This window comes from Leucoraja erinacea, chromosome 34 (genome assembly GCF_028641065.1).
Source record: "Leucoraja erinacea ecotype New England chromosome 34, Leri_hhj_1, whole genome shotgun sequence".
NCBI lineage: Eukaryota > Metazoa > Chordata > Chondrichthyes > Rajiformes > Rajidae > Leucoraja > Leucoraja erinaceus.
The window spans coordinates 8,054,850-8,080,525 of NC_073410.1; the positions used below are offsets into that span (position 1 = coordinate 8,054,850).

Sequence of the window (25,676 nt, forward strand, 5' to 3'; positions counted from 1 at the left end):
ACACGGCAGTGGGACAACTCACTTGTTCTACTGTTAAATAAGTGCCTCTTATGTGTACATGGGAGAGCAGATTCTGTTTTAACACCCCATCCAAATGACTGCACCTTGTGTAGTGCAGGATTTCATCCACACTGCACTGGCATCACTGCAACAGGACTTAAACCCACAGTGTTTGATTCAAGAGCCGGTGGGTTTAGCAGAGTGCATTATTCATGAGAGAGCAGAGTGTACATAAAGGAGGCAGGGATCAAGCTCCTCACAGTGGGAACATTCAACTGCAGCGCTTCTAACAATTGAGGAAAGGGAATTGAAATTAGGCTCACTAACAAACCAAGAAATGGAACTTTGCCCAGCAGAGGAAAGCTCATTATTTTCGGCCAGGGGATTTGCAGATCCATCCTAGCTCAGCAATAACGAATCTTCATGTCTTTACACATCCCAAAGATAACCAACAAGACAGTTTGTGGACAGACACAAAAAGCTGGAGTAACTTAGCGAGTCAGGCAATAGGTGATGTTTCGGGTCGAGACTGTTTTGGGTCGGGACTCTTCTTCTGAAGTAGGGTCCCGACCCAAAACGTCACCTACTCCTTTTCCCCAGAGATGCTGCGTTACTCTGGCTTTTAGTGTCTGTCTTCGGGTTAGACCAGCATCTGCAGTTCCTTCCGACTCAAGATAGTTTGTGGAATGTTTGCATCTTTGGCTACTTCAGAACATCCCAAGGGAAGAGCAACTTACTGGAGGACCGGGGCATGTTTGGGGCTGAGGGATGCTATCTTCAAATACCCTTTTCCTCAGAGCTGAAGGAAATAAATCCCCTCACACTGAAGATGATTTCTTTCTTCAAAACCTCCCTTCACTGAGAGGTGGCTCCATGGATATGAGATGTGATCCATGTTATCCAAACTCCTGTTACCTCCTGGGTCCTATGATGGACCTGTTGAGGACCAAGTGGGTGGTCATAATCTATACCTCAAGTCTTCACATCCAAGATGAGTTGTCCTTAAGCAGTCGATGACCAGAGCAAATAATTAATGACCATGACCAGAAAAGAGGAGGGTAAGCCATTAATAGAAGGAGGTTTACACAAAAAAGCTGGAGAAACTCAGCGGGTGCAGCAGCATCTATGGAAAATAGGCAACGTTTCGGGCCGAAACAAGGAGGTGAAACAGGATTCCAATTAGGATTAGAAGGATGTGGCACACAAGAATGGGAACTGCAGTTCCCTTTAAAGCTGAGAATGTGGACACAAGAATGGGAGCTGCAATTAGCTGCACTCTTGCAACCTGTGTCTGATTCTTCCACATTATCTCAAACCACTAAAGGCTTGAGGGGGCGAGAGCATATATTCCGACTTTGCTTTTACTTTACACCCCACCTTCACTTCATTGAAGAAATCTGTGTGAGAATGAAAATAAAATTCTGACACAAGTCTCACTATTTGAGCTCTCCCCTCCCACCGAATACGACACCACAAGGTCATTAATCAGCCAGAACTAAATGCTTGTACTTGTCTCTTAAACTTGTTGCTGAGACAGATGTCCTTTGAGGCTGATCTTTACTGCACCCAGTGAGTGAAGGCAGAACAGGGAACACCACTAATGTATTTCAGGTTTACTGTGTGCTAGAAACATTCCTCCCAACATCTCGGTCAAGTCCCTCTGGTGCATAAAACTTTGCACTAACATTAGAAGAAACAAATTTCATTAAGTATAACAACCGATTGAATTGAAGTCAGCCGGAGAATATCTGAGCGACTAATAAAGAATTTAATAAAGTATTCAGTCTTGTCACTCAGCTCATTTGAGAACTGTGCTCAATCCTTGAGCCTTTAATGTGGCCACGTCAATAAAATACTTGGAATTGCACAGATTACAATTTATAACAGAGCGTTTGTTTAACCCTTTTAATTAAGGTGCAGAAGCTGTTGTAACTTTTCACTAAAGACATCACAGAACATTCACCCTCAACAGCAAAAATATCAAAGATCGCTTTTACATATCTTAATTTAATTTTGATAACCATCTCCTGTTCCCCTTTTTTAGAGATGAGTGCTGTGTTTTGCTTTATCTTTATTTATTTTTGGAGGAGTAACTTTCAATAGCAGCACGGTGGTGCAGCGGTAGAGATTCTGCCTTACAGCACCAGAGATCCGGGTTCAATCATAAACATTGAAAGGTTCAAACCTGTTCGGTGACTGTGGGCTTGACGTAGCTTGTCTTTGCCTGTCGTAGGTTGTTGCCAGGTGACGTTGGTTGTCGCCAGGTGACGTTGGTTGTCGCCGGGTGCGGTCTTTGGTGAATTCCATTGGCGACTACCTACATCAACCGGCGACAGGTCCCAGGCGACTCAAATGTCTTCACTTGTCTTCAGTTGTCGCCGACTGGGTCGTTGCTTGTTGTAGCTTGTGGACGTAGGTTGACTTTGGTTGCCGTAGATTGTCGCCTGTGTGGCCGTAGGTGTAGTCGTAGGTGGCTAGTCACCGAAAAAAATCGCCTAAGTGGGACAGGCCCTTTAGTCATCTCCACACTGCTGTGGAGGGCTGTGGAGGGCTGTGGAGGCCAAATCAGTGGAAATTTTCAAGGCAGAGATATACCAGCTCTTGATTAGAATAGGTGGGAAATGTTATGGGGAGAAGGCGAGAAAATGGGATTAGGAGGCAGAGGCAGAGATGATTGAATGGCAGAGTGGACTCGATGGGCTGAATGGCCTAATTCTGTAACGTGAACTTGTCATATGTGGGATCTTGAATGCACAAACTATCACATTCCCTTCCTTGCAGCTGTGTCTTGCATTGGTGTGAGGAGCATGGGACATCCCAAGATAGACACAAAATGCTGGAGTAACTCAGGGGGACAGGCAGCATCTCTGGATAGAAGGAACGGGTGACGTTTCGGGTTGAGACTCTTCTTCAGACTCAGGATCTCGACCCGAAACATCACCCATTCCTTCTCTCCAGAGATGTTGCCGGTCCCGCTGAGCTACTACAGCATTTTGTGTCTATCTTCGGTGTAAACCAGCATCTGCAGTTCCTTCCTACACATGGGACATCCCAAGACTGAAGAAGACGGCAGAGACATGCAAGTTCTTTCTTTCAGCGGAGGAACAGCCCACTTGGGATCCACCCTAGTTATTAGCAGCGCACATATAATTTCCACACCTATGTCACAAACTGCAATCTTTGCAATTTCTACACAACGCATCTGCCGGCTTGCCTTAATAAACGATTGTAGCGTTTACACTTGTCATTGCCACATTTATGTTGCCTAAAAGCACTGTTTCTTCTACTGAGAGTTACTGACACAAGGAAGACTTGAAACACAAAATAAAATATTCTGAGTATGACATATAAAAGCATGGGATCTGGTGACAGGACATCAATTCAACGTGCGCTCAAAACATTCTTGGGAAGGGAACGATGGCTGGAGGATGGGTGCGGTTCAAGTGGGGGCATTTTTGATGGTTTAAAACAAGTATGTTAAAGTGTGTTAATTGCCTTCCCACCCCCACATCAACTCCACCACAGTTACAGAGCAATCAGCAACACACCTTTAACACTGAAGGTAACAGCAGAGAAACCAAGCTTGTCTGCCCATGATATAGCTGGAAGCGTTGGACTAATGAAGATAGATAGACTCACCCAAGCAACCTAACCACTAGATGCTAATGAAAACTGTTTAATGGTCAATATGTGTCACCAAGAGATGATTAATTAGCCCTGGGAGTTGCTAATGGCACATTTGTTGCTATTAATAGCACATCAGTCAGAGCATTCCCTTTCCTGAAGTGAGCTTCCTGCTGGAGTGGAGCTAATCTAAAGGACAAATGGGAAACTGTTCAACCTGTGTTGTCTCCACTCCAGAACCAAGGTCATTGCAACCTCAGTCATCGAGCTGCAGCAGCAGCAGGTAACACTTATGTATATGTATATATACGTCTTGAGGCTGTTCCAAGTCGTTTTTCACTAAAGTTTATGGGAGAATGGAACTTATACCGACCATATGCAGAACAAAAGACCTCCACCATCCAAACCTGGGGTTACAACACCTTCCATGAGCTGCCCGCAAATTCCTCCAGCTATCAGGGACCACTTCCCCTAACTCAGGAGCCATTTCTCAACTAAGACCGACATTGGTGATGAAATTCACCATCACCTCTAGTGTGCCAGCACCGTATTTAACCATCTGAACAAAAGAGCATTAGAAGCTCAAGACTGCGTCTCAGTACAAATTTTAGTTTAGATTCAGTTTAATTTAGTTTTGTTTCGGAACGGAATCTAGGGAAATGGGGAAAAGGCAGGAACGGGGTACTGAATTTGGCTCGAAGGGCCGAATGACCTACTCCTGCACCTGTTTTCTATGTTGAGTTTGTCACATGTACCGAAGTACAGTGATAAGCTTTTTTGTTACATGGATTACCTACAATGGATACCTCAGCCAGAGTAACGCAGCAGGTCAGGCAGCATCTCTGGGGAAAGGGAATAGGTGACGTTTTGGGTCGGGACCCTTCTTCAGAAGAAGAGTCCCGACTCAAACCAAAATGGTACCACCAATGCTGTCTTGGGAAAATCGCCATCATAGTGTCAGAAAGTGGCCGATTTGGGAACTCCAAGCCACGGAGAGTGTTCCGATCCATCCCAGCGTCGGAGTTTCGATCATCCCGACAAGAGGGCCTGAACATCTGTAGCGGCGACTGCGGAGGGTTCAAGGCCCCGACCACGGGTGAACAAAGGATGAAGATGGCTGAACTTTATTGCCTTCCATCACAGTGAAGAATGCTGATTCCACTGTGGTGGATGTTTATGTTAAATTCTATTGTGTATTGTGTTCTTTTTACTTGTATGGCTGTTTGGCAACTCAAATATCACTGTCCCTTAATTGGTGCATGTGACAATAAATGTGAACTTCAACCTGAACTTGAACTTGAACAAACCACCACTTTATGACTTTATGACACAGTTTGCAACAAGTCAACTGTTTTTTCCTTTAATAAAAACAAGGTACAAAGCTTGAAAACTTTCACCTTGGATTTATCTTTTCACTTAAACCACAAGTTAACACTCCATTTAAAAATGGCGTTACCTAAACTGACTCACGATTAAAAATCATCTATCAAGTCAAAGGCATTGACGAGTGCTGAAAGGTGGGCACACTAATTTCTGGAGGTATGTTGTTTTAGCTGCTCTCTCCTAGTATATGCTTGTCAAATAGATGATGCCTTTCTGAGTCTCTATAACTCTAAGTTAATTTTTGCAAGAACATTTGTCAGGAGTTCAGACAGGACACAAGGAACTGCAGATACTGGTTTACAAAAAAAGACACAAAGTGTTGGAGTAACTCAGCCGATCAAAGCAGCTTCTCTGGAGAAATCATACCCACTTCTACCCCCACCTTTTTCTCCCCTCTTTTCACTGTGCCCCACCTGGCCTCGCACCCATTTCTCCCCTTCCACCTATGTTCCTTCCTCTGGTCTCACAATTTTCACCACTTCTATCATTGTTTCACTTTCTTTGTGATTTCACCTCTGGCCTTCGTCCAATCATCTGCCTATCCTCCATCACAGGTATCCACATATCACTCATCCCCTCCCTCTTCCCAGTTTTCCCACCAGTCTTACCATCTCTGACTACATTTTATCTTTGTCCTGCCCACTCCCCTGACATCAGTCTGAAGAAGGGTCTCGCCCCGAAACTTCACCCATACCTTCTCTCCAGAGATGCTGCTGGACCGGCTGAGTTACTCCAGCACTTTGTGTCTTTTTTCTTGGTTCAATCAGGATCATGATTGCAGCGAAAATTTAAGATTCCAAAACTGCAGGCACTTCAACAACAGCAGTGGTTATTAATCTGTTCAAATATAAGGAACTTCTGTTCGTTTGCTTGTTGATCTTTGACTTTAGCGGATTAGATCAATGTTATATTTTGTGTTAGCTGATGACTCTTGCATTAATCATTATTAAAATAGTTTTGTATTAAAGCTAACATCCACAGGTCTGTAACTAAAATGTTGACCTTTATTCAAATGCATCTGGTTACCAACCAACAGAATTAAACAAACATGTAGCTCACTGATATATTGATTCCAGTTTGATCAACATAAAATTTAATATGCTGTTGTAAAATAACCATTAATTGCTAATTATTTTGGGCTACAACGGCCCATTACTCAAACTGGTAGCTGAACATCTAATGATACTCTAGTGCTGCTCTCTGACACCACCATTAACTAATTTAAGTAAATCAACAGACGAATTTGAGATGAAGGAGTTAATGCTCTTTTACACCTGAATCTCTCCACAGCAATCTCTCCACATCCAAGACGACAGGGAATGCCATCATCTGTAAGTCCCCCTCCTCCTGGTCAAAGCTCCCTTATCAATACTGGGTCCAAATAAGGAGCTTTCTACACAGCGACAATGATCAGTACCTTTACAAATGGGCTGCGTCAGTTCAAATAGATGGCTCACCACCACTTTCAAAGGGCAATTACAAATGAGTATTCTCTCTCAATGTCGGCAAGACAAAGGAATTTGTGATTGGCTTCAGGAAGCAAAGCAGGACACACACTCAGGCATACATTTATGGCACTGAACTAGAGATGGTCGAAAGCTTCAAGTTCCTAGTTCCTCGGAATATTTATTTGACCAGCCACGTCGAAGTTATGGCCAAGAGCACACACAAAAGTCTCTACTTCCTTAGAAGGGCCAGGAAGTTCAGCATGTCCCAAACAACCTTCACCAACTGCTACAGATGCGCCGTAGAAAGCAATCTATCGGGATACATCACAGCCTGGTTTGGGAACAGCTCTATCCAAGATCTCAGGAACTTGGAGGACCTGAATTACAGTGGTTCCATATGACACAGTTCTCTGGAGTGCAACTAAAATGGATAACCTCAATTATAAAATAATTATCCAGCATTTATATTGTTAATATAATCTCTGGTAATATTGGGTTTGAGATTGTGCCCTGTGAGGAAACAAATCCCTTAGTAAGTGATTTAGTTTAGAATAGTTTAGAGATACAGCGCGGAAACAGACACTTCGGCCCACCGAGTCAGCACCGACCAGTGATCCCTGCACATTAAAACTTCCTTAAGCACACTGGGGACATTTTTTACAGTTATACCAAGCCAATTAACCTACAAACCTGTACGTCTTTGGAGTGTGGGAGGAAACCGAAGATCTCGGAGAAAACCCACGCATGGAGAGAACATACAAACTCCATACAGACAAGCACCCATAGTCAGGATCGACCCCAGATCTCTGGCGCTGTAAGGCAGTGGCTCTACCACAGCGCCACTGTGCCACCCTGTGTTCTGAGGAAGTTAGGAGGTTCAGAGGGACCTGTGAGGAAGCTCAAATGGAGAAACCAGAGGAAAAGAGTCTCAAAAACCTAGAGCTGCTGAAGTTAGATTTAGCTCTCAGGGCTAATGGAATCAAGGGATATGGGGAGGAAAGCACGAACGGGGCACTGATTTTGGAAGATCAGCCATGATCATATTGAATAGTGGTGCTGTGTCGAAGGGCCGAATGGCCTACTCCCACACCTATTTTCTGTTACTATGTTTGTTTGAGATTAAATCCTCCAATGACCTAATGTGGCACTTGGCCAATTGTAGTGGGTCTAGGCGCTTGCTGTGTCTATGTCTCTATTTCCATCCCTGTAAAACGGCAGTTTTAGACGAGTTTTACAATAATGTTTTAGTGTCAAAATCTTCATCACAAATGCTAACTTTTAATTATAATGTTATTTAATTGAATTTCATATCTCAACAGCTGCCTGAGATTTAAACACGTCTCCAGATCAGTGGTCCAGCCCTTTAAATATTAATCTAGTAGATTAACCACATTGCAAATGTAACAAAACTCAATTTTTACATCCCAGACTACGAAAGGAACTCGCTGAGGAAACAATGGAAGCACTGGTTATCAATTTCCAGAAATCTATGGAATATCGAACAGTTCCTGCAGACTGGAATATAAGTGGGAGGGAGAAAGTGAAACTGGAAACTGCAGACCAGTGGGCCTGACATCAGTAGAAGGGAAAATGCCAGAGGCTACAATAATGAACAAGGCAACAGGTGAGAAAAATATTAATGGGGTTAGACAAAAATCAATGCTGTGTTTTTGAAAGGGAATTTGTAGTTGAGAAACCTACTGGAGTTTTGTTTTTGAAAATGTGACAGATTGAAAAGATGTGGGAGAACGTGTGGATGTGAATGATTTGAACTTTCGAATGCTTTTGATAAAGGCTCACATGAAAAATTAGCGTGGCCAATTAAAGAGCATGGCATTGAGGGGAAGGTTTCAATAGGAACTGCAAACTGGTTGACGGACAGAATGTTGAGCAGGAATAAATCATCCTTTTCAGGGTGGCTAGTGATGACTGAGGGATAACAGAATCAAGGGATATGGGGAAATAGCAGGAACGGGGACTGATTTTGGATAATCAGCCATGCTAGCAGTGGTGCTGGCTCGAAGGGCCAAATGGCCTGCTCCTGCACCTATTGTCTATTGTCTATTGAATGGCGCTGCTGGCTCGAAGGGCTGAATAGCCTACTCCTGCATCTATTTTCTATGGTTCTTATGTTTCTTTGTTACTATGTTTCTATGACAAATGGGGCATGGTAGGATCAGTGTTAGGCCTCACCCGAATCGCTGAGATATATTGTAAATACCTGAAGGAACCAACATGGTATTTCATAGTTTGCTGGTGACACAAAACTGGATGCTCTGTCATCAATTAATGACGGATTTCAACTGACAATGTTAAGCTAACAGGTTATACCTCTCTGTTATCTTTATCGCACCTTCGTCTGAATGGTAATATTACATTTGCTGCTTTCCAATCGGCCACAACCTTTCCCGAATCTGGAAATATTAAAATATGACAGCCATTACGTCTGCAACCACCTAATTTATAAAACCAGATAATCTGATCCAAGAGATTTGTCACCCTCTGTTTGATTAGTCTGACCAGCGCTTCTTTGAAAGTATTCCTCTAGCTCATTGACAGTTTGAAAACCTAGACTGGTCTGGTATCAAGTATTCTCATCCAAATATAACAGGTGTAGTGCTAAAGGATGGATAAGGTATGACACAGAGGCTGTGCTGTTCAGATGGGCATTAAAGATCTTCTGAAGAAGTGCATTTGGAGGTAATTATTGGTTGTGGGATAATGCAGTGGTGGAAGACTATTGGAGTTTTTTGGACGAAACAATATACAATTTATTAAACGCACAACATTTGCTTTCAGTGTATACTGATGAGAATTAATTGTGGAATGGGAGCATCCCTGCAAAAGACCAATCCCTTTGAAAAGATGGTGGTGAAGATGCTTCAACAGTAGAGAGTTTCTCTGTCATAAAATTCCTCTGTTGTAAAAAGACACGGCACAAAAACTGCCCCCCCCCAGCCCATCAAAATCCACCCTATGCATCAACCACTTATTTACACAAATCCTACATATTTTATTCTCTAACATTACATGGATAGGACAGGTTTAGAGGGATATGGTCCAAATGCAGGCAGGTGGGACTAGTGTACCTGGACATGTGGGCTGGTGTGGGCAAGTTGGGCCTGTTTCCATGCTGTATCACTCTAAGACTCCATGAGTCTATAACATTCTCACCAGGGTCAATTTAAAGTGACAAATCCATCTGCCATAACACATCCATGGGATGAGGGGGGAATGTGGAGCAACCGGTGACGGTGACAAGATCACACACACACACACACACACACACACACACACACACACACACACACACACACACACACACACACACACACACACACACACACACACACACACACACACACACACACACACACACACACACACACACACACACACACACACACACACACACACACACACACACACACACACACACACACACACACACACACACACACACACACACACACACACACACACACACACACACACACACACACACACACACACACACACACACACACCCCACATCTGGTCTGAAACCAGGTTTAGGACACTGTGAGGTTGGGGCACCACAAACTGCGCCATTGTCCCACCAATGGCCAACCAACTGGGAGCGATAGGATAACTTCAAATCAGGGTGTGACAGAGGGCATCTGAGGGCAGCACAGTGGTGCAGCTTGTTCAGGTGCTGCCTCAAACTGCTAAAGACCCAGGTTCGATCCTGACCTCGGGTGCTGTCTCTGTGGAGTTTGTTCTTTGTGGCCACATTGGGCTTTCTCACATTCATAAAGATGGGTGGGTTTGTAGTTTGATTGACCTCAGTAAAATTGCCCCCAGTGTGTGCAGAGTGAATGATAAAGTGGGATAACATAGAACAAATGTGAACACGTGCCCGATAGTTGATATGGATTGAATGGGTTTGTTTCCATGTTGTCTCTCTAAATTCTAAACTCAAATGTCAACTGGCCTAAATGATAAATGATCAGGGCGTCAGGGTGCATTGGGGGGAGATGCTGTCAAGCATATCTTTGTGAATTAGTGCAGACAATCTTGCTGTCCCACTGTCAAGTGGAGGAAGGGATGTATGTTCAGGGGTGGATGCTTGAACGGTTGTGGTCATTTTGAATCTTGTCATTCTTTAGTCAGAAGGTGGTGAATCTGTGGAATTCTTTGCCACAGAAGGCTGTGGAGGCAAAGTCAGTGGATATATTTAAGGCAGAGATAGATAGATTCTTGATTAGTACGGGAGTGGAGAGGTTATGCGGAGAATTGGGATTAGGAGGGTTAAGGTAGATCAGCCACGATTGAATGGCGGAGTAGACTTGATGGGCCGAAAGGCCTAATTCGACTATGATCTTATGATCTAATCCACATTGTTGGACCTGGAATCAAGAAAATCCCCTCAGAACTTTACACTTACCATTCACCAATTCCCCCGTTTTTATCAGAGCAGAATATAACTCGTGGTCTTGGTTTTAATCACAGAAAGCAGACGTCTTGTTTACTCAGTACAACTCTGCACATCATCTACCGGGAGCAATTTGTGATGCCATGAAAATATAAGATTATGTACTTTCATCTCCAACCTTTTCCCCAGACTCAGCATCCACTCTTGAAATGTTATGACCGTGCCCCAGACATTTAATATGTTGTTGCATTATACCACAGGGTCTGCTTGCCGCACTCAGCCTTATTGGGAATGCTTCAAAACACTGCGTCTACCATTAAAGAGATTGGACCAGTGCAATAATTATGCACAGTTTTTCAGCCTTGATATTAGACTCTCTGCAGAAAGAATGGAAGAAAATATTAATTCCAGGCTACCTCTTGAATTATCCATGGGGAACATTTAATGATGCAGGCAGCTAAATTATCAGATTATGCTTTATTTTTGAATTATTTGCCATGCATTTCAGTTCACATTTCTATTCTCCAAGCAATTCAGATGTATATCCAGCAAATGAACATATTATAATAGCAACTGAGAATTCACCAACATCCCTGCCAGTACAATTCTTTAAATTATTATTAGTTTTATTAAGAATATTATGTTACAGTGCTTTTCATAACCTGAAACACTACTACATTTTCTTTGAGGACTTTATGAATTTTATTGGATATTTCAATGCAGGAATTAGTTACCATGGAAACGTGGGGTGGCACGGTGGCACGGTGGCACAGCGATAGAGTTGCAGCCTTACAGCGCCTGCGAGCCAAGTTCGAACCCGACTATGGTTGCTGTCTGTGTGGAGTTTGCAGGTTCTCCCCGTGACTGCGTGGGTTTTCTCCGAGATCTTTGGTTTCCTCCCACACTGCAATGACATACAGGTTTGTAGGTTAATTGGCTTGGGTTTGTATACTTAGTATAGATGTAAATTGTCCTTAGTGTGTGCAGGTTTGTGTTAATGTGCGGGGATTGCTGGTTGGTGTGGACTCGGTGTGCCGAAGTATCTCTCATCTAATCTAATCTAGAAGAAGGTTGAATATCACGGATGCATCTTGATTTTACACAATAATATGTTGAGGCTGGTAATCTAATTTCTCATCCCTCATCCTTGTTTCCATGAGGACATTGTTCAAACAGTGATGAATATGTTCCTGTGATACAACTCATGGTGAATGACCTGCGGTGCAGGCTAAATAATACCCATGGCAACCTGCCGACATTTCATGTGGGGACCGGACACTCAAAAATAAAGACACAGGTAGGGGTCCACTCTGCTCTTGATGCTGAAGTAACATAAGAGGCAAGGGCAGAGGGAACCGTCCACAGAAGACAGTGGAGGCCACGTCAATGGATATTTTTAAGGTGGAGATTGATAGATTCTTGATTAGTACGGGTGTCAAGGGTTACGGGGAGAAGGCTGGAAATGGGGTTGATAGGAAAAGATAGATAGACTTGCTGGGCCGAATTACCTAATTCTGCTCCTACAACTTATGAATAGACAATAGACAATTGGTGCAGGAGTAGGCCATTTGGCCCTTTGAGCCAGCATCGCCATTCAATGTGATCATGGCTGATCATTCCCAATCAGTACCCCGTTTCTGCCTTCTCCCCACATCCCCTGATTCCACTATCTTTAAGAGCCCCATCTAGCTCTCTCTTGAAAGTATCCAGACAACCGGCCTCCACCGCCCTCTGAGGCAGAGAATTCCACAGACTCACAACTCTCTGTGAGAAAAAGTGTATTCTCATCTCCGTTCTAAATGGCTTACCCCTTATTCTTAAACTGTGGCCCCTGGTTCTGGACTCCCCAAACATTGGGAATATGGTTCCTGCCTCGAGCGTGTCCAAACCCTTAATGATCTTATACGTTTCAATAAGAACCTATGAAGTCATCTCTCATCTAAGAATGGATCAGCTGGGCCAAAGAAAGTCACCCATAGGATTTTGTTCTAACTCTCAATATACCCCTGAGGGACATATACAGTAATCCATCACATCTTAAGTATCCTCTGAGCTTCTTCATGGATGGCTTGTATCTGGAAGGCAGCTTTCACTATGTGCTTTACGACTAGGAAAGTACTTTTGAAGTGCAATCACGTGTAGGACACCTCTGACAATTTATACACAGCAAGCTCCCACAGTAAACAGGTAATCCACTTTTGAGAATGATATTGACGTCTGGCCATCAGATAAGAGTAGGGGAGTTAGTTGTGCCATTTAAAAAGGAGATGACGCCTGCAGATGTATTGTTTTAAAAGAAAGATCAGGGAATTCAGTGCTATGGGGAACTGGCTGAGAAAACGATTTGTGGACTGAGGTAGACAGGCCATGAACATTGAACATGTGAGGAGCCTCGTGTCCCACCCCTGCCCCCAGCTGTTGTGGTGTTCTTACCAATACGAGACCCGTCACACTGACCAGACTTCCCACCATTAAATCCATCTATATTTCACACTGCCACAGGAAAGCAGCCAACATTATCAAAGACTTGTCCCATACTGTCATTCCTTCTTCTCCCTGCTCCTGTCTGGCAGAGGTACAGAAGCCTGGACCTGCACACCACCAGATTCAGGAACAGTTTCTTCTCCTTCATTATCAGGCTTCCATAAATGATCCTTCCATAAACTAGGATTCATCTCTACCCCACTGAGGACATTGGAATTGGTCAAAAGAACTGATGCGCTACGAAGCTGAGAACTATATTCTGCATTTTGTATTTTCCCCTTTGCTCTTTCTATTGTATATCAGTTTGAACTGATTGTGTATATGTATGGTATATCTGATCTGTTTCACATGCCAACAACGCTTTTCATTGTACCTCGTACATGTGACAATATTAAACTTAAGCCTCAATGAACCAACATCACCAAAAAAGATTTGTTTATAATCTCTTGTTTATGAGATCTTGCTCGACACAAATTGTCTGTCATGTTTCCAGCTTTAAAAAAATAACAGCGCTTAAAATGTACTGTGTCGTATTTTGAAAGATCCAAGATTATGAAAAGATGTTGGAGAGATACATGCCTATTGTTTTAAAGAAGAAAATAGTTCTCTTTCCAATATCTCCTTATCCAAGAAGCAAAGAAAATGTGGCCTCTCGATTCTAGATGAAAATAATGGGATATCCAATTTTACCTTTGAAACTCTATGATCCTCACAATTACAAATTCATAGAATTCAAACCATACAAGAAAACCAGTTTCAGAGTTAGTTTTTGACGCCCTGCATAAAATAAATATTATTCTGTCTTCCAGCTGAGAATTAAATCGAGTCCCTCTCTGCTCTCTCAGATAAATATTAAAAAATTCCTGACACTATTTCGAAGATGAGATGGAGAATTATTTATTACATATGGTACATCCTCTGTCCTTAGAAAATATTAATGGACAAGATACAAAACAAACATAAAAATTCAGAGATTTTTTTTGGAGTGTTCGACCTCACAAGCCTGCACTGCCATTCAATGAGATCTAATGATGAACTGAAGATGCTGGTTTACCCCAAAGATAGACACAAGATGCTGGAGTAACTCAGCAGGTCAGGCAGGTTCTCTGGAGAAAAGGAACGGGTGACGTTTCGGGTCAAGACTCTTCTTCAGATTGAGAGTCAGACTAAGAGGGTCAGGAGACCCTCGGATTATCTTTGATCGGACTTTATCTTGCACTAAACATTATTCACATTATTCCCTTTATCATGTGTCTGTACACTGTGGATGGCACGGGACAAAATCATATATTGTCTTTCTGCTGACAGGTTAGCATGTGACAAATACTCTTCACTAAGACAATAAACTTCACTCATGCTAAGAAACCAAGTTAGATGTAGGGTGGGTTTTCCGAATTAAACCAGCTACCTTTAAGCCTGCTTCACAAACAACTGAACGTGGAGAAGAGTTTGTTGCCGCACAATAGGAACATTGGCTGCTATCTGCTTGGCTGTTTTCAATGTGTCGTGTAGGGCCTGAATCATCTGTGTTCTACTGTGGAAAAAGTAATTGTCTCATCAGTCACAGTTCAATGCTTACATTAACTCCCCATCTGTACTTTTAAAAGCTGCATATTGCACCACAGCACTACGCTCAGAACGGATTTAATCTACGCTCACGTTAAATTAAACCACTCATGGTTCAATACATGGTAAATTGCACATTGAAAATTACAACTTAATCACAGAAGGAATTTTGTTACCCCCAATGAGTCAAGTCGATACTTCTGCAAATTCCTGCCTGTGGTCCACACTTGTTTATTGCACATTCCCCTATTTCTGCAGTGCTAATATGTTTAATAAATAATCACAACTAATGCATTTATTAATATATTCATGAAACAAATTAAATGAATCCCTGTGTATTTTTGATTGTGCCTATTTAATTATTCAAATATGTTCTTGTGCTGACACACAAAGCAATGGTGTTTTAAAAGATGCAACAACATGCTCTTAAGACAGAGTGGCTGGTCAAGTGGAGCAGAACCTTAATGCTTTCTCCTCCGATATTTAATCCAACCTGGAACAATGGGATTAAAATGTATCTCCCCATGCCGACACATTGCTGATCCGTACCAAGGACATCCACTGTCCAAACAGAAATGTTTGCTGCTCAATCGACACAAGTCAAGTGAGTTTTAATCTAATTTGAGAACCAACTCTGAAAATTGTTCTGATTCTGTTTTTCTGACGAGACAGGATGCTCGGTAAAATGGATACAAAAAATCCCATGACTGTTTCAAAAGAATTGAATCATCATTCATGAGCAAAACACAGCGTTGGAAGAACTCAGAGGGTCTGGCAACATCTGTGGGGGGAATGGATGACATTTTGGGTCAGGACCCTTTAGGTTAGTTTAGTTGAATTTAGTTTAAAGATACAGCACGGAAACAGGTCCTTCGGCCCACCAAGTCCGTGCCGATCAGTGACCCCCACACATTAACACTATCCTACACACACTAGGGACAATTTACACATACACCAAGCCAATGAACCTACATACCTGCACATCTTTGGAGTGTGGGAGGAAACCGAAGACCTTGGAGAAAACCCACACGGTCAAGGGAAGAACGTACAAACTCCGTACAGACAGCACCCGTAGTCGGGATCGAACCTGAGTCTCCAACTCTAGGCAGCAACTCTACAACTGCACCACTGTGCCGTCCTTCTTCAAACCAACATTCAGAAACAGCATTTATCTCAGACTCCAAAATCACTTAAACAACAGATTAACCAGTCATTACCGTGCAACTATTTATGAAAGCCTACTCTGCAAACATTGGCCAGCACATGTCCAAAGCAGAAATGGTTAGATAGCTGGATGTTAAATGAATAAAGGGATAGGGGATTAAAGGCCTAGATAGAGTGGACTTGGAGAAGGTGGTTCCAGTGATGGGAGAGAGTAGAACCAGAGGACACAGCCTCAGAATAAAAGGACGTACCTTTAGACTGGAGGTGAGGAAGAATGTCTTTAGTCAGTGGGTGGTGAATCTGTAGAGTTCATTGCTACAGATATCTGGTATTTTAAAATGGGAGATTGAAGGGTTCTTGATTAGTAAAAGGGTCAAAGGTTCCAGGGAGAAGCCAGGAGGACAGGGTTCAGAAGGAAAAATAGATCAGCCATGATCAAATGGCAGTATAGACTTGATGGACCAAATGGCCTAATTCAGCTCCCATGTTTTATACTCTTATGGTGCATGGTACTGTGCTGGAAGATGAGCCATTATCATGATTAATACTCAAAAGAGCAATTGGCCTATTCCAAATTGTTAAATTCTTATGACACAGAACCTGCTGGGGGTGGTGATCCAATGTACCTTCTGCCATTGTCCTTCTTCATGGTATTGGTCCAGAATGTAGTTTAGTTTAGAGATACAGCACAGAAATAGGCCCTTCAGCCCACTGTCTGTGCCGACCAGCGACCCCCACACACTAGCACTATCGTACACACACTAGGAACAATTATACAAAGCCAATTAGCCCTCAAAACTCAATGTCTTTGGAATGTGTGAAGAAACCGGAGGAAACCCACACGTTGACGGGGAGACCATACAAACTCCATACAGACAGCACCCAGAGTCAGGATCGAACCCGGGTCTCCGGTGCTGTAAAGCAGCAACTCTACCACTACGCCAATGTGCCATTTGGGAGATGCTGTTAGAGTAGATCTATCCTACACAAGAGGGACAATTTACAATTTTTACTGAAGCCAAATGAACATACAATCCTCTATATCTTTGGAGCATGGGAGGCAACCGGAGCACCCGGGGAAAACCCACGAGGTCGCAGGAGAACATGCAAACTCCGTACAGACAGCACCCGTGGTTAGAATCAAACCCTAGAGTGCAGTTGCAACTGTTCTCTCCCAGTCAAGCTGAGGGTAGTCAAGTACCTTGTACAGGGAGAAAAGGTTTTGCAACATCAGAAGGGAAATCAATTGGTACAGGATACATAGGCTCTGACCTATTCCTGCAACATTGCTACTTATGTGCTGGTGCAGACCAGTTTCTCTGGGGAAATGATAACACAGCAACAAATTAACCTGGGTAGACTCAAAATGCTGGAGTAACTCAGCATATCTGGAGAAAAGGAATGGGTGACGTTTTGGGTCGAGACCCTTCTTCAGACTGACGTCAGGGGAGAGGGAGATACATAGATGATGAAGTGTGAAGGGCTGAAAACAGGGCAAAGGGAAAGGAGATCAAGGAAAATAGTGAATAGATCATTGTTAGCTGGGAGAAGGTAACAACAAAGCAAACAGAGATAAAATGTAGTCGAAGACAGTAACACTGGCCGGAGAACTGGGAAAGGAGAGGGATGGGGAGAGAGGGAAAGCAAGAGTTACTTGAAGTTAGAGGTCAATGTTCATACTGTTGGGGTGTAAGCTGCCCAAGTGAAATGTGAGGTGCTGTTCCTCCAATTTGCACTGTGCCTCACTCTGACAATGGAGGAGTCACGGGACATGGAGAAGAGGGGAAGGACATTCTATTCTCAGTGATAAAACACCGTTTAAATGATTTGAAATTACATAGCTTAACACTCGAATAGGAAACCGACCATGAACGATTCTTGATGGATTGGACCTTTGGGGCATTGCGCAGCACACAATGTTAGTTAAAACTTTATTCTGCACCTTTCAGCTTGAAAATAACTTTGCATTGTTATATAATGGGAATACATCTTAATAATAAGGCAATGAATGAAACAAAACCTCTGGGACAGAACCAGGGCCAATGGTGACTATCCAACTAACACAATACAAGGGTTTAAATTAAATCAGGGGAAAGCCAGACAGGGAATAAAAGGAATGAAATCAGGTGTTAGAAAGTGAAGTAAAGAAGAATCTAAACCTTTTAAATAAAATCATTCAGCAAAATTTGGCCATGAATGAGCAGGTCGCCACGGTTTGGGCTGCATTTTTGGGACCATGTGGTCCATTAGCATCACAGAAGCATCTATCACAATGTTATCCATGTCATTAATTACCAGCCTGAACTTCCTGCAGAATTTTAATAGACAATTAATGTGCAAATCCAGCAGGTTCTTATCAATAACGTGAAGATGCTCATACAGCGGGATCTGCAGCCCGCGACAAATTCCTCAGCCTCGATTCCCTGGCAGCTTTATGCAATAAAAATACTTTGTGTCATTCACTCATTATTTCTCCAACAGGGTTCAAACCTCTAACATCAGGTATTATTCAGATTATTTTTCATCCCCTCAGGCCCCGAACCATTTTTTTCCAATTTGTCCCTTACTGCCGTTCATTTCAAATACTGGCTGCATACATCGTAGACTTAAACCGCAAGAAATCCATGGGAGAACATGCAAGTTATTAGATTATCAATTAATTCAGCAGGCCTATTCTGGCCTTAATAAATGGTTTGCAGAGAAGCATATTCAATGATTTTGCCAGAAGCATATTCAATGATAGAAATGAGCAACATAAAGTTGGGAGTGCTAGTGTTAAGAGTTGGGGAACTGGTGAACGTTGGTTGAAAGTCACGGAGGGGAAAATCTCCTGGAGTTATGGGATCTGTGATGGGATGGGAGACAGTGGCCTGGTGATCAATGGTTGGACAAGTATGAGAAGATGTCCCAATTGTTGCCCTCTAGCCCCTGCAAGGCCAAGGTTCGTCCGAGAGACCACAACGGCACTGTCATTGCCTGCGCATTTGATGACAAGGCTGGAATCGGCACAGAGTCAACCGGGAGCTGTGCGTTGGGAGGGGCAATGTTGGAGGCCACATCAACAGCACCGAATTCAACCGACGAGGTTGGATGTGAGCCACACCTGAGGACCGTTTAGTTCCCTGGATAGTGGTGTGGGAATAGATGCAGGGGCAGGTAAGAATAAAATAGTATTTGACTTTTCATTAACATGCAAATGCAAACTTGTTGATTTGCATAAGTGTTTTCCAGAGGAAATGCACTGGTGGGAATGATTATTTACTTCTGATATTCCCATCAGATCAGGTTTACTGTGTATGCCTTGTATCCGTACATTTGCAATATGAGAAAATGTGTGTGTCTGCATCTGGGAGTGCGCACACAGACACACACACACATGCATGCACACACACGAGCGCGCACACACACACGAGCGCGCACACACATGCATGCACACACACATGAGCACACACACATGAGCACACATACATGAGCACACACACACACATACATGCACACGAGCTCGCACGCGCAGTCACACACACACGTGCATGCACAAAAAGCACACATACACACACACACACACGTAAACACACATACATGAGCATACACACATGAGCACACACACATGAGCACACACACACGAGCACACACACACACACGTTCATGCACACACACATGAGCTCACACGCATGCAGTCACACACACACGTGCATGCACCGCAAGCATACACATGCACAGACACACACACACACGTAAAGACGCATACATGAGCACACTCACACACACACATGCACACAGACACACACACGTAAGCACACATACAAGAGCACACACACACACACATTCACACACACACACATACACACACACACACACGTGCATGCACCGCAAGCACACACATGCACTCATTCTCACACACACACACAAAGACACATTCATGAGCACACACTCACACACATTCACACACACATATATATATACACACACACACGTAAACACACATACAAGAGCACACACTCACACGCATGCACACACAGTCGCACACATTCACACATAGACACACATACACACATACACCCCTACGTTCATGTTTCATAGATTGCAAGACACCTTGGAATCCGAGACAGATGAAACACAGCTGGAGTCTGTCACTTTGTTGATTCATAACCATGATTCTAAATGACTGGCTGCACCAGTTCCACCTATACAGCACCCAAACCATATGGCTCATCTCACTGAAGAAATTCATCTCTGCAAACTGTGAAGTGCTGCATCTCTCTCGCTCCTCTGCTCTGCACTGATCTAAATGCCCCCCTCCCGCGTTACAATTATCTTCAAACTCAAAAGGTGGAGTTTGGATATTTGAAGTGGCTAATCTCCACTGCCAGATGAAAATAAGTCTTTCTGTCAGCCAGTTAAGTTTGCCAAACTTACTTTTCAATCGGAATATTAAAGGTGCTAATATTTTCATATCCTGGTATTTCTTTGCATAATCAATCACAGAAACGACATGAATGGTTGCAGGTGCCACTGCCCAATTTGCCTCTGTCCAAACCTCGAGCAAGAGCCCTGTTTAACCATGTAATATAACATATAACAATTACAGCACGGAAACAGGCCCTCAGCCCTTCTAGTCCGTGCCGAACACTTATTCTCCTCTAGTCCCATCTACCTGCACTCAGACCATAACCCTCCATTCCTTTCCCATCCATATAACTATCCAATTTATTTTTAAATGATAAAATCGAACCTGCCTCCGCCACCACTGGAAGCTCATTCCACACAGCTACCACTCTCTGAGTAAAGAAGTCCCCCCTCATGTTACCCCTAAACTTCTGTCCCTTAATTCTCAAGTCATGTCCTCTTGTTTGAATCTTCCCTACTCTCAGTGGGAAAAGCTTATCCACGTCAACTTTGTCTATCCCTCTCATCATTTTAAAGACTATCAAGTCCCCCCTTAACCTTCTGCGCTCCATGTTTATGCATTGACCATGGGTTCAACATCACAACCAATGAAGGTCATATGCAGAAAGCCCTGAACTTTTCTCATTATCTGGAAATTGCTGCACAGTTAAGTACTTTTGTTATATAGTCATTAGTCAATATGAGTAATGCAGCAATCAATGTGCACCTCGCAATGCCCCACAGGCAGCAATGTAATAATATACAGATAATCAACATGGACAGGTGACATTTGGAGTCGATGTCACTTGTCCATGGTCTCCAGATGCACTGGGTTTCTCCAACACTTTGTGACTATTTTTGTAACAAGTAGCTGCATGTCGGTGTGTCATTTTGTGATACCGATACATGTACGTATTGAGAAAGACAACAGGGAGAACTCCCAAGCTGGCCTTGGAAATAGTACCAAGTGATACCACCTACTGTGGGAGCTCAAGTCCAATGGCTCATCTGAAACTCAGCACCTCTGGCAGTTCAGCACCTCATTTCTGGCAGTTTAGAAGTACGAAAACACACACCTCCAGGTTCAGGGACAGTTTTTTCCCCCAACTGTTATCAGGAAGCTGAACTATTCTTCCAACAACATGAGAGCTGTCTACCTCATTGGAGACCCTCAGGCTATCTTTGATCAGACTTCACTGACTTTATCTTCCATTAAACATTATTAATGTTATCCCCTTTATCGTGCATCTGTACATCGTGGATGACTCGATTGTAATCATGCATTGTCTTTCCGCTGACTGGTTAGCACACAACAAATCGTTTCACTGTACCTCATTACACGTCATAAGGTCATAAGTGATCGGATTCCACAAATCCATTCGGCCCATCAAGTCTACTCCTCCATTCAATCATGGCAGATCTTTCTCTCCCTCCTCAGCCCATTGTCCTGCCTCCTACCCACAACCTCTGACACCGGTACTAATCAAGAATCTATCTATTTTTGCCTTACAAATATCCACTGACTTGGCCTCTACAGCCTTCTGTGGCAAAGAATTCCACGGGTTCACCACCCTGACTAAAGACATTTCTCCTCATCTCCTTCCTAAAAGAATGCACTTTAATTCTGAGGCTATGTCCTCTAGTCCTAGACTTTCCCACTAGTGGAAACATCCTCTCCACATTCACTCTAATCCAAGCCTTTCGCTATTCTGTACGTTTCAATGGGGTCCCCCTTCATTCTTCTAAACTCCAGCAAGTACAGGCCCAGTGCCGACAAACATAGGCTCATCATAGGTTGACCTACTCGTTCCTGGGATCATTCTAGTAAATCTCCTCTGAACCCTGTCCAGAGCCAGCACATCCGTCCTCAGATATGGTGCCCAAAATTGATCACAATATTACGTGACAATAAACTAAATGCAACTCAACTCAACTCAACTCTCTCAGCCACAATGGAGCATTAGCAGAGATTTTCGTTTCTCAGGTTTCCGGGTGGAAGCTTCAACGCTCAACTTGTTTTGGCAAGAGTGCCAGAAAGCTCCAGCTGAATCAAACTGAGACAAGAGCCCTGGCAAATTGCACAATTAGGGTCATAGACAGGACTTCAAATTAAATCGGAGGGGGGAGAGCTCCAAGTGCAAGATGGTTAATAAATCAAGAGGGGAAGACAAAGCATAGTCACAGGGTAGTGAGGGGGGAAATAGGCAAGCAAAGGGTGACAGTCAGGGGCAAGAGGTGTAGCCAAAAGTACACAGTGCAGAATGAGAAAATGAAAAAGATCAAAGCAACAGCCTAGATAGGAATGCACACAGCAGTAAATGCACTGGGTCTTTTGGGGAATCGATAACACACGGGCACAGTTTTACAGTAAAGGGGAAAGATGTAATAGATACCTGAAGGGAAACCTTTTTTTACACAAAGGGTGGGAGGTGTGTGGAACAGGCTGCCGGGGGAGGCAGTTAAGGCAGGTACTATCATAAAATTGAAGAGAATTTGGACAGGGACATGGAAAGAATAGGTTTAGAGGGATATGGGCCAAGCCGTGGGCAGATGGAACCAGTGTAGATGGGGCATGTTGGACTGCGTGGGGCCAATGGGCTGAAAGTTTCCACAATGTTTGCTTCTTTGATTCAATGATTGCCATTGGTATTTGTTTATTATTGACATGTGTACTGAGACACAGTGAAAAGCTTTTGTTTGTGTGCTATCAGATCATGTGAAGATCATATTGTATGTCATTCGATATACGAGTACAATCAAGCCATACGCGACAGGGGAAAATGCCAGAGTACAGAATATAGTTTTTCTGCATTGTAGTATTGCAGTTCCAGAGAAAAAGTCCAATGTCCTCAATATGGTAGGTTGGAAGATCAGACTCCACCTTATGGAAGGACCATCCATAAGTCCAATGTAGAGGGGAAGAAACTGTTCCCGAGTCTGGTGGTTTGTGTTTTTAAGCTTTTTGTATCTTCTCACTGTTGGAAGCGGGAAAGAGGGAATAACTGGGGTGAAAATGGTCCTTAATCTCGGCTGTTTTCCTGAGGCAGCGTGAAGTGGAGATGGAGTCAATGGTGGGGAGTCTGGTCTGTGTGATGGACTGGGCTACATCCACAACTCTCTGCAAATGCTGTATGTGTAGGAATGAATTGCAAATGCTGGTTTAAACCGAAGATAGACAAAAAAAGCTGTAGTTACTCAGCAGGACAGGCAGCATCTGCAACAGATTCCGAAGAAGGTCCTCAACTCAAACGTCACCCATTCCTTCTCCCCAGAGATGGTGAGTTACTCCAGCCTTTTGTGTCTATCTCTGCAATTACTTGCAGTCTTGGAGTGAGTACAACTCCAAGGACTAAAGTCCACTTTCCCATTTGACAATTATCACCACCACCTTACCAAGATCACAAAATAAGTGATTTACAAGCAGTTAAATCACCTCTCTGCTAAAGCAGCAGTTTTGGCAGGTGGTCGGTCCATTGCACTGATGCATTTGTAATAGCATTCACACTAAAGCATTAGTAATCATGAAGTGATTAAACGTCAATTTATAGTCTAATATGGATGTTCATTTACCACAGCCAGAACATATTGGAAAATTTTAAATTATCAAGATATAATGAATTTGTTAATGTTCCGCAGTTCTGTGTATTTCCAACTGTTCTGCATGATAGAGGACAGATAGATTCCTGTGAATTTCTAAACCACAATTTTATAGAGGAGTTTCTACGATATAAACCTTGGGATGAAATTGAGTGAGCCTCCAAGACTAGATTATTACTTTCAATTCCCTATCAGCTTTTTATGATTATTTACAGTTTACATCTGAAAGTTGCAAATTTCTTAATATATTTTTCTCAGCTAACACCATTTTAGTCTGACGCTGAATGACATGATGAAGAATATCTATTTTATGAAGATGATGCCTGGTACATTAAGATCATAACAATCCTCAGGCATTCATTAAGACGCATTATTAATAATTTTATATATAATTTACACCAATTGTTTTAACTACCACATGCATGTTGCCCGAATAAACATGATTTCTTACAAATAACGAATAAATTCTGCTAGACTTATTTCCAGATATTTCAAATTGTCAAAAAAACTCCTTCCTTTCAAGTGTCATATATTCTCACGGAAAACAACATGAATGAGCTAATGTTTAAGAAGGAACTGCAGATGCTGGAAAATCGAAGATAGACAAAAATGCTGGAGATACTCAGCGGGTGAGACAGCATCTATGGAGCGAAGGAAATAGGCAACGTTTCGGGAAAATTCTCTGAGCTGAGAGCTAAGTTATTGGCCAGAACAGTAGAGACTACTATATTTTTAAGCAGCTTCATGGGATCATTTGCATCCAAGTGAGTGGACACGGCTCTAGTTAAAGTCCCATCAAAACGTTGCCACTGCTGCAGTGTTGCACTTTCCACAGGGCTACATTAGGAGTGTCAGCAGTAATTTTCCTGCCTGGGTCACTGTAAACAGACTCGTTGGTGACCAATAATAAACAGATTATTGACATTAAATTATTTATTGGGGGGTTTATCCCATTAACAACTCAAGAAAAACTCTAAAGCGAAAATGAATCTTGTGCTACCTAATAATGTCAGCAATGAATGTCATGCATGCAAAAATTATATATTAATTATGTTTGTTTCCTTTAATTTAGAGATACATCGCGAAAACAGGCACTTCGGCCCACCGAGTCCATGCCGACCAGCGATCCCCACACACTGACATTATCCTACACACACTGTGGGCCATTTACAATGATACCAAGCCAGTTAATCTACAAACCTGTACGTGTCTGGAGTGTGGGAGGAAACTTGAGCTACCGGTGAAGGTCAGGGGAGAACGTACAAACTACACACAGACACTCGTGCGAGAGTGCTACATTGCAAAGGTGCCGACTTTTGGATGGAACTTTAATCAGATCCCCGTCCACGCTCTAGGATGCAAAGGATCCCGTGGAGTTGCAGAAAAATACAGTCAGTTCTCCCCACTGCCAATAACAGAACTTAGAAATAAAGGATATTAGCTCATTCACGTTGCCTATTGTGAGAACTTATAGTACTTCGAAGGAAGGAGCTTTTTGCCGATTTGAAGCCGTATCACCTGTTATGTTGCAAGCACAGTGGTGCAGCTACAAAGCTGTTTCCTCACTGCTCCAGCAACCAATGATCAATCCTGACCCTCAGTGTTGTCTG

The 25,676-nt window shown here is 43.0% G+C and overlaps 1 long non-coding RNA gene across 2 annotated transcripts in view; it reads right to left on the reverse strand.

The window, feature by feature from the left end:
* Nucleotides 1-10,206: 10,206 nt before the first annotated feature.
* Nucleotides 10,207-25,676, reverse strand: part of LOC129712966 (uncharacterized) — a 38,552-nt gene continuing 23,082 nt past the window's right edge. For both annotated transcript variants that reach the window (XR_008726164.1, XR_008726165.1), the window contains exons 3-4: nucleotides 14,762-14,887; nucleotides 10,207-11,773 (exon numbers count right to left, since the gene is read on the reverse strand). This is a non-coding gene — a long non-coding RNA (uncharacterized LOC129712966). The remainder of the gene's footprint in view (nucleotides 11,774-14,761; nucleotides 14,888-25,676) is intronic.